Genomic DNA, 15,769 nt, shown 5'->3' with positions numbered 1-15,769 from the left:
CTTGACAGAGACGGATTGGCAGCTCCCGAGGTGAGACATCCCGGCCGAGGCACGGAGCCGCAGGAAAACCCGGCTTGGAGGGGGCAGGTTCCACCGTGTGGTTTTCCATGAGGGGGGGAAAAAAATTAATTAAATAAATAAAGGTGAGAAGAGAGGGAGAGCAGGGAGCTGGAACAGGCCCTGGCAGGGGGAATGGTTCCTTGGAGCCTCCCTGTCACAGGGTGGCTCCTCAAACACCCCCAAACCTGACCCTGAGGTCTGCAGGCACAATCCCCCTGCGACCACCACGGCATTGTCCCCTGGCTTCCATCCAGTGGCTGAGGCATCTCCCAGCTCCCACAGGACTCGGGGCAGGGTTTTCCCACCAGGATCCCCGAGGAGCCGCTGGAATACAGATCAAAAACAAACCGGGGTGAAGGGGAATGGGCACCGTGGGGCGATGCCCACAGGGCCACACACCTGCTCGGGTGGGTGACGGGCGAGCACAGCCGCAGGCAGGGCGTTAAACCCCTTCTTTTGGCAGAAAAAAGGCGTTTTCCAGGCAGGAAAGAGCCGGGAAGGCGAGGCCCGGCTCTGCCTCCCAGGGCCGCTGCCTGTCAGCAGCCGGGAATCACTGAACTACGACGGATGTCTCGGAGGGATGATAGGGCAGCGACCCTCATATTTTCTGCGGCGAGCGCTCCTGTAAGCTCCCTTTGTGCTGGAATGATGGGAATTCATTACAGACCACCCCCCGCTGCGCGCGGGCTCCCAGGGGAGGGATCTGCCGGCTCTCTCCAAGGCTAAATGGGATTAGGTTATCTCCCGGCACGGATACCCAGACAACAGCACACCAGGAACGGTCCCAGAGCATCCAGCCCGGCACTGGTGGGACTCAGCAGACATGGTGGAAGTATCACCACCAGCTCCTCCACTGAGGATCCGCTCCCAAATGGACACAGCAGAAATTTACTGGTGATGCTGATCCTGGAGATGTTTGGCCTCCCTGTATGTTTTGGGGGAAAAGCCACTCCATTGTCTGGCCACCACCAAAGGACCCTCACCCTAATCCTGACCCTCACCTTGTGATCAGCCTCTGATCTACTGCTCAGCAAAGTGTGGCACAGGATCTGCCAGCCCCATTCCTCCCAGTTTTGGTGCCAGGAGCCCTGATGCCACCCTCAGTTCTGGATCATGGCACAGGGAGTGGGGTTGAGCTGGGCTTCACCCTGGGAGAGGTGGGAGAAGCCAGAGGGAGCATCGCTGTGCCCAGCCTGGCACCACTGGCACCGCTGGTGCTGCTCCCAGAGGGCTCACTCTGAGCTGCTGCAGGAACAAGAATCCCCAGGTTGGGCCAAAACAGCTTAGAGCACCAAAAACTCCATCTCAGGGGCTGGCAAAAGCAGAGGTTGAGTTGAGGCAGGAGCACCCTCACTCTCCCCTTCCACTGTCCCTGCCCGCTGCAGGGCTTGGCTGTTCTGCTCAGAAGGCATCAACTGCCCCCAAAGACCACCACAACCTCCTTCTGAAGACCACCATGACTTCCTGAAGACCACCACAACCTCCCAAAGACCACCCCGATCTCCTGAAGCCCCCACCATTGTGACCCCATCTGTGCAGATCCCAGCACAGCCCACCTGGGCCCCCTAAACTCTCCCGGTGCCCCCCCTCGGCACAAGCACCGGCTGTGGGGTTGGTGTGAGCACGGCTGCACTTGCTCCATTCCCTCTCCCTGTGGCTGCTGGATTCCCTCAATCATGTCAAACAAACCCAGAGAAAAACACGTTTGACTGCATCAAAGTTCAAACCTCCACCTGGCCGCGTCCCCGAGCAGGGACCCTTTAAAGCTGCGAAGATGTAAACTCCCCCAGGTCTTCATTATGTCTTACAGGCCCGATATTATATCAGATTATGGAATCATTAAACAAAAAATTGTACTCGGCGCTGTCCGGAGGGGCCTCCAGTTACCTTGTCTAAATATAACAGCATCATTTTTAACTGAGGAGCTGGTACAGTCCCTCGGGCCTTCATTATATTTCATGGGTCTGGGCTGGAATATCATCTCCCTCATCGGAGAGCTCATCCTGCACTTGTGCCAAGGCCAAGGCCAGCAGTGCCGAATGCCCCTCTCCATGGGACACCTCCCACTCCACGGGGCACCCCCTCATCCCATGCCGGCAGAGAATGGGCACGGAGAGGAGCGGGATGGGCTGATGGGATAGAACAAAGGATGGAGAGAAGGAGATGAAGGGAGAACAGCGCCGGGGAGGGGGGAATCAGAGCCAGGTACGCGCCCAATTATTTTAATTGCGTGTAGGTGCCCTTCCGGCTCGCTGATGCGACACATCAGTGTTTACTGCGCTGAGCAGAACCAATTATGTTTGAACATCGAGGGGCTGAGAGACAGCAAATAAACACGGCAGCGTGCGGGGGGCTCCGCCAGCCTCCGTTTGCACCCGTCCGTCAGCGCCCAGCCAGGCATGGACCGGGAAAGGGGGCCTCTGGGCATGGGTCTGGGCAGGGAGCCCCATGGCGCAGCACGGCCGCCAGCAGGAGCGCGGCACCCGGAGGGGAGAGGGAATAGATCTGTTTGGGAAAAAAAGGGGCAATAAATAAAGCTGTAAAGTGATAGTTTCTGGCGGGGCTTTGACACGAGTTGTCAGAGGCGGTGGTGCGTGTGCTCCTGTCTTTACAGTAAATAACTGTCAGCAATTAGGAAGTGGAGGTGGTTCGGGGGAGTCGGGCGGCTCCACACATCACTCACCGGGGATGGGGAGTGGGGACCACCGGCAGCGGCCCCGGGGCTGCGTCCCCTCAGGGAAGAGCTGCCTGTGCTCCCGGCTTACCCACAGCCAAGGCTCAAACCCCCAGGGCTGCTTGAATTCCCAAACATCTGGGACAGCAGCTGGGTGGGCAGGGGCTCAGATCCTAAGGGTCCTTTCCAACCTAAATGATTCCATGAGTCATGAAATCCCAGGATGGTTTGGGATGGAAGGACCTTAAAGACCACCAGTCCCACCCCCCTGCCATGGGCAGGGACACCTTCCACTATCCCAGGGTGCTCCAAGCCCCATCCAACCTGGCCTTGGACACTTCCAGGGATGGGGCAGCCACAGCTTCTCTGGGCACCCTGTGCCAGAGCCTCCCCACCTTAACAGGGACAGATTTCTTCCTTATACCTCATCTAAATCCACCCCATTTTAGTTTAAAACCATCACCCTTGTCCTATCGCAACAGGTCCTACAACACATCCCCAGGAACTCGGCTCCGTGATCCCTGTGGATCCCTTCCCCCCACCAGGATATTCAATGATTGCACGATCAGTGATGAACCGAGCCCCGAGCCTCATCCTTCCCCCTGCCCTCCCCACCGCTGACATCTCCATCACCTTCCTCCTCTTCCTCCCACCCCGCCCGGCAATAATTGGCTCCAGCTCCCAGCTCTCCCCTTCCCTCCTCCCGGTTTTCACTTCCCTCCGCTAAGAGCAGCTGTAGCCGCGGCTCAGCCTCTGGAGCTGCGAGTTCTTTGACACCAATAACCTCTGTCTTTGTGCTCCGGGGCTCGGCGGCCGCCGCCGCTCCCTCCCAGGCTGGCACAGCCCGCTCCCCCCGGCCTTGAGCAGCCCAACTTCAGAGGCTCCTTGGAGCTCAGCCCCAGGAGCTGGGCCCCGGGGGAGCGGGCGCGGGGGACTCCCAGCTGCCGTTCCTATGGCGACCGAGGATGCCGATGTTGCAGCCCGAGGCGGTACCTTTGGTACTTACGGATCAAACTGCAGGCCAAGCGGTGCCGGGGAGGGGACACGGAGTGCAGGGAATGGAATGACTTGAATTAAGAGCAGGAGAGCCGGCGGCTCCCCTCAGAGCAGGGCGGGAGGAGGCCAAACTTGTCCTGGGTGGGTTAAAACTCGAAATCTTTCCCTTTTTTTCCCCCCCTGTCCTTGGCCTCTCCCAAGCTTTTGGAAGCACACACCCGGCGAGGGCAGCGGGCTGGGATCACCAGCGTGGGCTGCAGGGCACCAATCCGGTTGATGTTGGCCCCACCGTGCTCACCAGGGATTGAGCCAGAGGTCAGGAGAATCCTGACAGGCTCCAAGTATCTGCCCCTCAGTGTCCCCTCCAGTGGCCCAGGAATCACCTTCATCCCCCCCCAGGTGCCCACTGGTGCGGGACAGAGCCCAGGAAGGGCAGGGAGAGGGCGGGCAAAGCCCAGCTCTTGCCTGGAGGAGCAGCAGGAGCTGGGGGGACCCTCAGCATCCAGCTGCCTTCCCAACAGCAAAAACCAGGAAAGTGAAAGGGAAAAGGTGAGTTCTCCCTGGTTTTGTCTCTCCTTGCAGCCTCTTTTCTTCTCTTTTCCATCACCCTCCTTCCTCGCTGCTCTTTCCGCTCCGGAGCGTTCCGTGCTTTGCTGGGGCATTAAGAGGCGGCAGCTCAAACTGTTTAGTGAAGCATTAAAGGGGCAGGAAAACACTCACATCACAGGAGCTGAGAGCCCTGGAGCATCCTCGGCAAAAAAAGCACCTCCCAGTTCTGGGAAATAAGACATATTTCTGTGCTCGCAGCACCAGACAAAACCCATCTCCCGGCTCTTGCCAGCCCCGTCGTCAGCCTGGCCATCCGACATTCCACTGCTCCTGAAGTCAATCCCTCCCCATTCCCATTCCAGGGCACTTGGGAGCAGCTGGGCCACCACCCCCACAAGCCACCATCTGCCACCATCCAGTCACTCACCAGCCCCCCAGGATACCTCAGACATGCCCAAACCCCGGGATTCACATGGTTTGGACACATTAAAACTGTCACAGCTCGAGTACATGAAAAGGAACCAATTCCTCACTCCCTCCTTCCCAAATCCAGCAGAAACCCGCAAACATCACGGGGCTAAAAAGGAATTTTCCCCCTTTTAAGGGGTTCAGAACCCAGCGGGTACAGACAAAGCTCAGGTATCCTCTGCACCCCATCCCAAGCTCTGAATGCAGAGCCAGAGCTGGGAAAATCAGGAAAAATCCGGAAATCAGAAACCTGGCTGTTCCATGGAGGGGAAGGGCTGCTCCACACTCTCAGCTGGCTGAGAGTTTTTCCCTCTTCCTTTAACCTCCCAGCCACTGGGAAACTGGATTCCCTGGGAGGGGATGCTGTCCTTGTCCCAACACCTGGAGCTGGGAGCGATGCCTGTGCCCCATCACCCAGCCCTGCTCCCTCTGGGAAGGGTGAGGAACATCGTGAAGCATCACAGCAGGAACAAGAGGATTTGGGGCTCCCTCTGAGAGACCCCCGTCCCTTCCCAAGATCAGAAATCAATCCCAGATCTCCTACCCCCACTACTGCGAGGGCCCAGGGTATCCCAAGCATCCCCAAATGGGGCATTCCCCAGCTCCAAGGATTCCAGACAAGAAAGGAGATAAGCTGGAGACCTGCCCCAGGCAAGCACCATTCCCTGTGAACACACGGAGTGGGAGGAACCGAGAGTGTGCCCTGGCCAAGGCACAGGACCTGGGTGTGCTGGTTGGTGCCTGGAGAAGGTTCGGCACAGGCTCTGCTCCAGCCACGGCTCCAAGAGAGCTGGAGCAGCTCTCCCATTTCAGCAGGACGAGGCACGACTGGTGCCGCTCCCAGATGCATCTCCCCCTTCCTTTCTTGTCACGGATTTGCATCTCTCCTTTGGGCAGCTAGTTTCCAGCACTGAAAGGGCTCTGTTGGGGTCTCCTCCCTCCAAGGGCTCTGTTCAGGTCCCCCCCTCCAAGGGCTCCGTGCAGGGTCCCCCCCTCCTTCCCCAGCAATTGTTACGTTAAAATCCCCAGGACATGTTTCTGCAAAGAATTAAAGGAGGGTGAGGAGGGGATTGTTTTCGTCAGTGTCTCACCGAGTCTCTGACCTTGAGCGTGAATAAAAACAAGAAAAAAGGAACTTTATGCAAATCTCCCGCACTCGGCACAAGGGGGAAAATAATAACGGCAAATGGAGATTAGGAATGCAAATCGACTTAATGAAGAGGCAGGGGCTGGGCAGGAGCTTGTTTTGCTCTTGTACAGACGACTCACCCCGCCTGGTCCTGCTGCACCCCAGGTCTGATCGTTACAAATTGTATCGGGGTGGGGGAAGAGAAGCACAGGAAAGGTTTAATTCCCTAATTATGGCATTGTTCGTCTCCCCTGCCCGCGGCTGCTCCTTCCATGAGCCCTTTCACACCTCCCTTGAGTCAACTCCCAGCCATTCACGACCCAAAACTGGCCCACTATCCTGCAGATCCCACCGTGCCAGAGCCAGATCCCAGGGTCCCCAGTCCCACATTACGGGGGCGCAGCTGCTTCCAGGGGCCCGAGGGGATGTTGTGTCCCTGCTCCCTGGGTCACGCCAGATGGGTCTGGCACTGTGGGACCTCCGTGCTCTCCACCAGCCCCTTCACAAGGCTCGGCCTCACCACTTGGGTTATTTTCCTCTCCTTTTCCATTCCCTCCCCAGCCTTCTTGGCTGAGGCTGCTGCACTGGGGCGGGGGAATGGCTCCCACATCCCCATGGAGTGGAACAAAGCCCTGGGCCTGGCAGGAATCTCCAACACACCCCCACAGTGAGGTGTGGCCAGCCACAGCCCGGACAGAGGACACGGGATCACGAGGAGCAGCAGGAGGCCACTGGCACCTTTTGAGGGGCAATTTGTTCACACACAGGGAAGTTGGGATGGAAATAGCTGAGTGTGGCCCTCAGCACCACATTTCCAAGGCTGTGGAATGTAATTGCCTCTTCCCACTCAAAATGTACCTTAGAATCTCAGGATCATGGAATATCTTGAGTTGGAAGGGATCCACAAGAATCATCCAGTCCAGCTTCGGGCTCTGCGTAGGACAATCCCAAAATCCCACCTTGGCAGGGCACGATGCTCCTGGGCCAAGCTCTGCTTTATAAAACCCTGAGCTCAGAGCCACATCCACCAGGAGCAGTCACCGCTGTGCTGGAAGGTGCTGAACACCCAGATCCACCTGGGAAGGTGATCCCAAAGCTGCCACCAGGTCTGTTGCTGCTGGGTCACACACCCCTGGAAGTTTGGAATGGTTTTCTTTTCTTCTACAAAAGAACAATCAAGGTCAGTTCTATTTAAATGAGCCTTTCACTGGCCTGAAGATGAAATCAGGCCCCAAACTCATTCCAAATTATGCTGGGCTCACAAGGAATTGCCTGGGCTGGCTGAAACCCAGGCAGGATTAATTCCTGAGGTGTCACAGCCTCCAGCATCCCACTCCCCTTGGCCCCACTCCTCTCAGTGACAAGAACAGATCCCACAGACCCGGGGCTGCCCTCAGGACATGCTTAAACCTCGGCCTGAAGGTGCTGAAAAATTCCTGGAGTGTTTAAAACCAAGTGAGGCCCCGGGGGCAGCGACCTCGCCAAGGCCCGGAAACCATCCCTGGGCTCCGGGTCGCGCTTCTCCGCCAACGCCAGGGCTGGTGATGCTTCCACCCCACAAACATCCCCCTTCCCTCCCTCCCAAACAACATCCACGGGAGAGTTTGGCTGGGAATGCGGCGCTTTAATCTCCTGGAAGCCTTTGACAACCTGTCTCGTCCTGGCTTTTAGCTGCGTGAGAGCTGCTCGTTAATGGAGCATTAACCTTGGAGAGCTGCTGCAATTACTCCAACACTAATTCTGACAGTTTTTGGTGTATCTGTTTGTTCTTTTGACAGGCAAAAGGAATTTCTTTTTAAAAGCTGTTTGATACATTTGAGACCTTCTGTCCACATTTCCCTTTTTTTTTTTAATCTGCTGGAGATGGGAAGGTGGGGGGAACGTGCGGAGGGGGAGACGCCGCCTTCCCGCGACACCTCGTTCAGGCACCAGTCGGGATATTTCCCCCCTCTCAACCCCTTCCCACCCCTGCTTTAAGTCACAGAAGCATTTGGTCTCTCCTGACCTCATTAGGGTAATTAGGAAACCTTTTGAAGCTGGGAGAATGGCTCTGAGCGGTGGGAAAGGAGGAGAGCAAAGAGGCTCTGAAGGAGCACGAGGATGGAAAAAGGGGGAGAAAAACATCTTCAGCTGCGAGGAGGTGACCTGCAGCTCTGCTCCCCTGGAAAGCTCCTTAAAATGCCTCTTTTAAGAGGATGGAAATCCAAGTCCTGGTTATCCCACAAGACCTGGGCAGCCAGGGAGCAGGAAAGGAAAAGGGTGGTGGGGCAGGCGCGGGCTGAGCCGAGGATTCCACTTCCATCTCTGATCCATCACCGCTTCCCCGGGTGCCCTTTGGCAAATCAGCTCTTGCTGTGCCTTAATCCTTCCTTCATTTGAAAAAACCATTCCCTACATGTTATTTTCTAGGTGGGAAACACAGGCTTTGGAGGGAAAGGGCTCCCTCTGACTGCGCAGCTCCCAGGAAAACCAGGCTGCTCCTGGGGACTTCTCCTCCTGGCAATCATCCACTCTGGCAGTGGTGCCAACCAACACCTTGATGTGAAGTCTGATAAAGCCACATCCCACTTCAGATGGAGGGAGAAGGTGATATCGGTTTGAACTCAGCTGCTTTCCAAACCCACCTGAGCCACCAGGTAACTCCTGGGTGACGGGAGTGGGAACCTTCCTAAGAACACCCAGCCCTCTCTTCCTCTAATAAATGTGGGAAGCATTTTTCCTGCACTCATCCGAGCCAGTCCAGAAGCCCAAATGACGACTGTGGCGAAGCTAAAGTTATCACAGGGATAAAACCTCCAGTTCTAAAGCAAAAACGCGCTACCGCAGCCCTTTGCTACCAATCACAAAGGGCACAAACCCGATGCCTCTCTGTGTTCTGCAGAAAGAGGAGTTTGATGTGAGAGAAAAGCAGATTAAAATAACACTGGCAAGAAAAAGGATCAAAATACACCAATATACCCTGGCACGAGTGAGTCTGAGCCACCGCGCCCAAGGTCCCGCTGTGCCTCCGGCGCACACAGAGATGGAAGCACTGCCACGATCCTGCTCAGCTGCTTTGAGGGTCCCCTTTGTAAGATGAGGCTTCCCAGCCATCCCTCCAGGAGAACATCCCATCAGGAGCTGCTCCTCCAGGGTGGCCTTGGAAGCAGAGCCGGACCAGCCCTGCGCTGCCAGCCTGGGTTTCAGCAATGTCACGGAACACTGGAATGGTTTGGGTGGGAAGGGACCTTAAAAATCATCCAGTTCCACCCCCCTGTCATGGGCAGGGACACCTTCCACTATCCCAGGGTGCTCCAAGCCCCATCCAACCTGGCCTTGGACACTTCCAGGGATGGGGCAGCCACAGCTTCTCTGGGCAACCCGTGCCAGGGCCTCACCACCTCCCAAGGAGGAATTTCTTCCTTTTATCCAGTCTAAATCAGCCTTTTTTGGTTTAAAACCATCACTCCTTGTCCTACTGCAACAGGCCCTGCCACACATCACCCGGATTTGGACCTGGTGATCCGTGGGATGTCCTGGAGAAGCACCTGGGGGCTGCAGGTGGAGCAACCCCCCCAGAGCCTCAATCCCCTCAGCTGTTGCTCACGGCGTTAATGCCCATCAGTTTTTCCCTGTCAGGAACAGCCTTTCTGCAGGAGCGGGGGTGGCTGGGCTCAGCTCAGGCTGAACAATGAAATAATTGGGATTATTTAAAGTACATGAGGTTTTATTATTTTAAAGAGCGAGAGTAATTAACCACCAGAACGTAACAGCAGCGTAGCGGGGCGGAGTGAACACTCCATGGAGGGGCTGGAGCCTCTCCAGGGAAACCTTCTGCCTTCACCTCACACAGAGCAGGACAAACCTCCTGATGCTCTGCTTGAGAGTGACCCCAGAACGGGCTCTTCTGGCTGCAAACCCGCAAATCTCCACACCCCCACTTCCAGGCTCCAGCTACCTGGTGGATGGAAGCATTTTGAGGATGCCCAGGTGCTGCCAACAGCAATCCCTGGAGATTCCAGCATGGCAGGAGGGAATCACCAGCACTGGAAGATGCTTCCAGTGGGAGGGGGGGTGAGAGGGTTGCCCACACATCAGTTCAGGGCCGTTTCAGTTCCATTTCCCAGCACTGGATGTGACATCACAAACCTCTTCACACCCAGGAACCACAACGACTGGGAACAGGGTGACCACAGAATCCCAGGATGGTCTGGATGGGAAGGGAACTCCCAATCATCTTGTTCCATCCCTGGTGAGCTGCTCTAAAACATCACCCCCCATTCCCCACATGCCACTTTAATTAACACAGGTGGTAATTGCCTGCAAACGCCTCTCCATGGGCAGGGGCTCTCCAAGGCCTGCTGAAGCAGGATCTGTTCAGATCCACAGAGATCCCACAGCCCATGGAAGTGCTTCCAGCAAATCAGACCTAAAATCCCCCTTTGCTGGCGATTCCAGCCCACAGGTGCATGGAAGTTCCATCCCCCCAAGAGGTATCCCTGGACATGAGCTTCAGCTCGTGACTTTGATCCAGCACCGTGAGAAGCAAATGTGGGATTGTAACATCCAAGACATTGTCTCCAATTTAATTTTTGGGCTGTTTCCCCCCCGCTGCATTTGCACATTCAGGAGCACAGAGCCCCTTTCATGTTTACTCATCCTTAGATTGCAAAAATTGTCGTGTGAATTCCTTCTCCAATTAGCTCTGGTACTCAAAAATAAAATATTGTTCTGTTGCCAGCACAGTTCTGATCATTCCTGTCCTTTATACTTTTATTCCCCAGAGTCACTTGAAAAGCAGACGCTCCTTCCTCCTCCCCTGCAAAGCCCCCTTGGAAAATTTTTAAAACAAGAAAACAACCAGCGATTCTAAAGGAAAGGCTTTGGTGGCTGAAGTGCCACTTCCATTCACCTTTCCATGATGGAAGGGAAAAAAAAAATAAAGATCAGAAGGAGGATTTAGACAAAAAGCCAACTAAGTAAAGGTAATTTCTGATACAGGAGAATCTGCTCGTCGTGTGGAGGCGCTTTGTTGAGTGGAACAGAAGACACATCACACACTCTGCAGCGGGTGTTCAAACATTCCCAGCTTCCTTCCCAGTGTGCCACCCAATTCCACACCAACCCAGAGACACATTTTGGAGTGCCAGTGTCCATGGAATGAAGGTGAGGAAGACCACCCAGCCCCTGCCCGTGACGAGCCCCAGAGGGACACGGGCACAGGAGAATTGTGAGTGCAGCTGAAAACGTTTATGGGGAAATTCCAAGAGCCACCCACAGTCACCCCAAAGTACCCAGAGCAACCCAGTGAGTGTATGAGCAATAAATGGGACAAAACCCATGGCATTTTTTTCCTGACCATGCTCATCTCCTCACCCATCCAATGGGACCAAGAGCCCGGTGCGTTCACAGGGACAATCCCCGGCTTAGGGACCCATGGAGATAATCCCAGGATAGTTTGGATTGGAAGGACCTTAAAGCTCATTCAGTTCCACCCCCTGCCATGGGCAGGGACACCTTCCACCATCCCAGGTTGCTCCAAACCCCATTCAAGCTGGTCTTGGTTAATGCCACCTATTAAAACCGAGGTTCATTTGATACTGGAGGAATCCAGTGACAAAGAACTCTGAAATCCATGAATGGAGCATCCTTTACCCATTCTATTTTTTTCTCTTTTCCCTGCTTGGCGGGGCTGGAGGGACTTGGACCATCTCTTCTCCTATAGAGTGACCAGAAAACTCACACACAGACTGCTATCACACACAAAACCACTAAAAAACCCCCTAAAAAACCTCAACTTTAGACACCAAGCTTCATTAAAACCAGGGGACAGAGAGCAGGAGAAGAGCTCTGTGTGTCGGCAGCGCTCCCTCCCCGGGCTGTGCCGCAGAGGTGATTTTGCACTCCACGGAGCACAGCGCGAGGAGCCGCAGCAGCAAACAGGCTCTGGAATCAAAAGAGCTCCCCAGCACTCCACCAGCCCCGCAGCTCCCATTCCAGGCAAGGAAATTTGCATCCAAAGCATCAAGAGCACTTTACCTCGAGTTTAAAATAAATTCCGAGCAGATCCATGCCGCCAGCTTGTGTTTGTGACTGGAATCCCAGCCAGCACCAGCCGGAGCCTGTCCCCAGTGAGAGCTCGGGAAGAGGGGATGGCACAGAGCAGGGAACAGGGATGGGGGAAGGACAGCACAGCTGCAGCTGGTCCAGCACCACAGGCCACGGCAATTAGTGCTAATTGGGGTAACAGCCCCCTGAGCCTGAAAAGGAACAAGCACTTGGTTCGCATCCTGTGGCAGCTCCCAGCACTGCACACAGACAGACCGTGAAAGCACAGAATCATGGAATTGTTTCAGGTTGGAAAAGACCCCCATGGTCACGAAGTCCAACCATTCCCCCAGCCCTGCCAAGGCCATCATCAAACCATGTCCCCAGGTGCCACATCCAGGGGTTTTTTTGAACGCTTCCAGGGATGATGACTCCATCCCTGCCCTGGGCAGCCTGTGCCAGGCTGGATCCCTTCCTTTTGGGGAAGGAATTTTCCCTCATATCTGATCTAACCAGACAGGGTGATGCTGTCCTGCCCGTGCTGCTGCACGGGGAGTGCTCTCTGTTAGTTCATTAGCACTGCAGTTAATTTGGCCCAGGAAAGCCAGGGTACCCCCAGGGCAATGCTGTGCCAGGGCTGGGTGTTCACTCTGTGCTGGAGCCGGTAGCTTCACTCCATCAAACCAGGGCATCCCGAAACCTCGTCAAGCCCAGAATCATAAAAATCCTTCCCAAACAAGTACTGACAGGACCAGGTGAAATCCAGCTGAGGTGGAGCCGGGGCAAGACCTGAGAGAGACACTCCCTGAGAGAGACACTCCCTGAGAGAGACCCTCCCCAGCCCAGCAGCTCCCCAGGAGCTGCCCCAAAACCTGCTGCTCCCCCACCCCGACTCCAAGAGAGACACAGCCCCCAAAGGGCACTTCCAGCTCATCCCAAACAGCTGCTGGAGGAAGGAGATTTCCGCCAGGATTTATTTGCAGCTTCCCCAGGTGCCGGCAGTGCCCCGGCAGCCGCAAGTCTGGTCTGTGAGTGCCACCTACAGGGATCCCCTGCGCCCCAGCTCCTGGTGTGTCCCGACCCCGCTGCCCCCCAAGAACTCCAACAACAACGAGGGTAAATCGTGGAGTAAACAAAACTCTCTCCCCTCCTCGGCTGCTCCAGGACGGGAGCAGCCAGGACAAGGGGACACGGACAGGGTGGCAGAGGGGGACAGGGGGAACGTGGCTTCTGTTTTCTCAGTGCCACTGATCCACGCAACCAGAATGAGAAGCAGATGTGAGAGTCAGGGAACGCCCTTGGTTTTGTTCTGGAACAAATTCCTTGCAGGGAGGAGCCGGGACATTCCCATTTCAGCCTGGAGGAGACTTAGGGGAGACTCCTGAGGCGCGGCTCAGATCTCTGCTCTCTGGGACCTGGGACAGGACCTGAGGGAACGGCTGGAGCTGGGTCAGGGGAGGTTTAGGTTGGAGATCAGGAAAAGGTTCTTCCCCCAGAGGCTGCTGGGCACTGCCCAGGCTCCCCAGGGAATGGGCCCAGCCCCGAGGCTGCCAGAGCTCCAGGAGCATTTGGACAACACTCCACAGGGATGTGATTGTTGGGGTGTCTGTGCAGGGCCAGGGGTTGGATTCGATGATTCTTGTGGGTTCCTTCCAGCTCAGGAGATTCCATGATCCAATGATCCAGGCAACAGCCTCGCTCCCAAATAAGCCAAATGGAATTTGGTTCTGCTGCTGTGGAGAGGCTGGAACTGGCCTCACAGGGACCTTATTTGGTCTTCTGTACGAGAAAAGGGATTAATGTGGGACCAGGGAGAAAGGAGACTTCAGAAAACTGAAACCAACCCAGAGATGATTGGAGAATCATGGAGTCATGGAATGGTTTGGGTTGAAAGGGACCTTAAAGCTCACCTCATTCCACCCCCTGCCATGGGCAGGGACACCTTCCATAGACCAGGTTGCTCCAAGCTCTGTCCAACCTAGCCTTGGACACTTCCAGATGTGACACAAGGTGACCAGCAGCCCTGGGAGCACACGGAGGGACAGTGCCACTGTCCTGGGAGCGGGAGCAGGGGGAAAACCCAAAGGACTCCATAAATCCATGAACCCCCCACAGCAGCCTCATCCCACGGGCTCAGCAGCCCCTGCACGCAGCAGAGAGGGATGGGTGGGCTGGAATGCTTCATTCCAGCAGTTCCAGGTACAAGGGAGGGGATGCTGCAACAACAGGAGAACTATGGATCAATACAGGGCCGGTGGCTTTTTAAAGATAAATCAGCATTTCCAGGAGGGTGAAACACGAGCTGCTCCCTGAGGAGTTCAGACAACAATGCGCTCAAGTGCTGTTTATTGACTCCAGGGCTCCCACCACAGGCCCCTCTCCCAGCACTCCCAGTGCTGCAGATCCCATGCCAGGCACAGAACACAATGGCAGAGCCGATCTCACCCCGCTCCCATGGATCCCATTAACCCTGCAGATAGCCCAGGCAGTTTGGGCAGGTCTGTATCAGCAGCAGAGCATCCCATAAAATCTCCAAAACGACAGAGGGATTACGTAAACTTTGGAATTTGGCTTTGGCTTAATTCAGAGCAGACTGTTGTAGTCACTCGTGACGCTCACAGGTGGTGACTGTCACAGGTCGTGGTCCATTGGCTCCTTTTGGCTGGGATGAGCAGGAATCCTGCAGACCAACGGGCACACACAGCCTGCCACCAGCACCCTGATTCATCCCGGAGAAAAAAAAGTGCAGTAGTGGCTGGTGAGGCCTCAGCCTGCCCAGGGCCAGGCACAGGCAGGTCTGGTTGCATCCCCATGTTTAGCCTGAAAAACTAAAACTGGAAAGCTACTGGAAGATCCAACTGGTGCAAAGAGACCTAAAATGAGGGTATCAAACACACGTGGAGGAACTGAAAGAGTAATGGAAGGAACACCCGAACTGCTCCTTTGTGGAAATGTCACGTGAGGTGTTCAAAGCTGCTGTTATTTTTAGGATCCACCCCAAAAAAACCTGCCCTGGCCTGGCACTGATCACACTGCAGAAGTGACAGCTCCGGTTGGTTCCTCCTGGAGAAATGGGATCGTACTGAGCACCCCAAGGAGTCTCAGGTCTGTGACTTGGTTTTCTCCTCTTAGAAAACGACTCAGAGCAGAGCAGGGATGGAATGTCACGGCCCACAAAAGGCAAATCCAGATGCCAACTGCTGCCAAGGGGCAGGATGGAAGTGGAAGCAGCTTTCACAGGGTCCCTGGTTACAGCTCCAAGCTGTCCCCAGCCCAAACAGGACCAGAACAAGTGACAGCCCCACAAGCACCTTTGTACCCTGCACTCTTCAAAGGGGGCTGGCAGGACTCTGAAAACATGGAAAAGGTGCAGAAATTCTAGGCTGGCACCTCAATTTCCTTCCCTGGTACCTACAGAGCACAGCACAGGCACCTCATTACCTGCTCCACACCTTTCCCTGCTCAAACACAAACACCTGTTCCAGCAAAACCAAATTCCAGCAGAATTATTTTCAAGGCAGGACATCAGGCTTGAGGTTCCCTCTGATGCAAATCATTTAACAATAAACAAATCCTCCACTCCTGCGAGGTGAGGAAATTTGAGAATTCCAAAGCTCACCTGTCCAACAAGAGGGGAGCCTAAGGAATGCTCAGGTTCATCACTCCAGGTAAAGGAAGGTCAAGGAATGTGTTGGTCCAACACCGAGCATGGCAGTGGATTGGGACAGTCGGGCTCATCTGGCTTCAACAGCACAAGGAGCACTCTCCAGAGGGAATAGAAGAGCCAGGGAATTACCAGCACGTGCAGCCCTGCAGGATCAAGAGATCCCTGACCAGGGATCACAGAGCTCGGATCATCCCCAGGG

The sequence above is a fragment of the Coloeus monedula genome (genome assembly GCF_965178545.1).
Source record: "Coloeus monedula genome assembly, chromosome: 27".
Lineage (NCBI taxonomy): Eukaryota > Metazoa > Chordata > Aves > Passeriformes > Corvidae > Coloeus > Coloeus monedula.
This window is presented reverse-complemented; position numbering follows the sequence as displayed.